Below are 1610 nucleotides of genomic sequence, written 5' to 3'. Positions count from 1 at the left end.
TCCTTAGACCATATTTCTCCCAATTCATCAGTTGAGGTTTGTCTCCTTGAATTAAGAACAGCTTCCTCTCTGCTACCTGGACATCACTCAGACAATCCAATTTATCTGTCAATTATACAAAATATATACAGTGAGTACACACACAATTGTATACACTCAGTCAGTCACACAATACCGTACAGCAGGAAATATTTGCGGGGAATTAAATTTTGCGAGTTTGCGATTCCATTTAAAGCGCAAAATTTAAATCCGCAAAATAATGAAATTCATGCATGACCACAGTAGATAATGCTACAATAACTGTCAAAACCGCAAATATTTAATCCGCAAACCAGGTTATTTTTAAGGATTCGCAAAATTTTTCTCCGCAAAATTAACCAGCTGTACGGTAATACTCTTACCCATTGAAGGGATCAGGTAATTAAATTGTAGTCCAATGGAACTAGTCTCTTTGATGGATTGTTCCTCTAAGGATGTGACTCTCTCCTGTAGTTGTGACTTCTCCTTCATTAGTTTGGTTGTATACAATTCATTATCAGACACTTTAACTCTAAGGTCTATAAATTAATAGAATGTTAATAATTATTATTGATTGATGTAGTCTCGTCACGCCCCTTCGCTACCTGCGGAGGAAGGGTCTGGGGACACTGCTATCTAAAATGTGTGCTTCATGCCAGAGAATCTGGCGTCCCAATCAGATTACTCGACTCACGTGTAGGACAAGCAGTCATATTACCGAAGAGCTCTGTTTATGACAAAAGAGGAAGAACGAGGACAAAATAAAGAAAGGAGGGAGCCTGTAATGCACCCTGGACTTCTTTCTCAAGGTTTAAGAGCAGCATTACTGTGCTGCTTACTACAACGACGCCATTGCACTTATGACGTAATAATGCTGTCACGTGTTTATAATAAAACGTCATTGATAATAAGTAAATACTATGGCGCTCTGTGAAGAGTTGCTGCCCTCAAATTTGCAAGAGATGTCTAAGATACTCTATCCTCATCTTTCCTTAGCTGCAAAGCATCTATTCCAGCTATCTTGACTGATCTGGTCTCCTCTATCACATGACGTAGAGCCAACCACGTGTTCTTTTTTGCACAAGTTTTAGATAGCAGTGTCCCCAGACCCTTCCTCCACAGGTAGCAAAGGGGCGTGGCGAAACTATGATTCATGATGATACACTAACCAGTAATGATCTGTTTCTCATTCTGTGATTGTTCCTCTACTTGTGATGTCAGTTTGGCTATAACTTTGTCTTTCTCAGAAATGAGACTTTGATTGTCGTCTACACAATAAACATATTCTCTCATCTAATACATGCTGTGTGTATAGTTAACTAACCAATAATGATCTGTTTCTCCTTGAGATATTCTTCCTCCACATCAGCAACTTTGAGTTTAAGTTTCTCATAATCTTCTACATTAATAGAATATTCTCTCATCTAATATTACGTACTGATGATACACTAACCAGTAATAATCTGTTTCTCTTCAATCAACTTTTCCTGTTCTAGTGTCATTTCTTCTAATACACTGCTTATAAAGTCATTACTATCATCACCTTTAACTGAATAATAATATAAAAGAAGAGAGTAATCAGTATATGCATA

General features: G+C 37.5%; 1 long non-coding RNA gene across 1 annotated transcript; it reads right to left on the bottom strand.

Moving 5' to 3' along the window:
* Positions 1–1193: 1193 nt before the first annotated feature.
* On the bottom strand, positions 1194–1586 carry LOC109592494 (uncharacterized). Its single transcript, XR_002190382.1, has 3 exons — positions 1472–1586; positions 1343–1417; positions 1194–1286 (listed from the first exon to the last, which is right to left on the bottom strand). It is a non-coding gene; the product is annotated as an uncharacterized LOC109592494 (long non-coding RNA).
* Between the last annotated feature and the right edge of the window lie 24 nt (positions 1587–1610).

The sequence above is a fragment of the Amphimedon queenslandica genome, unplaced genomic scaffold (assembly GCF_000090795.2).
Source record: "Amphimedon queenslandica unplaced genomic scaffold, v1.1 AMPQUscaffold_4989_Cont23036, whole genome shotgun sequence".
In the NCBI taxonomy this organism is placed as follows: domain Eukaryota; kingdom Metazoa; phylum Porifera; class Demospongiae; order Haplosclerida; family Niphatidae; genus Amphimedon; species Amphimedon queenslandica.
The sequence above is the reverse complement of the archived record's forward strand: the minus strand, read 5'-3'. Positions and strand labels throughout refer to the sequence as shown.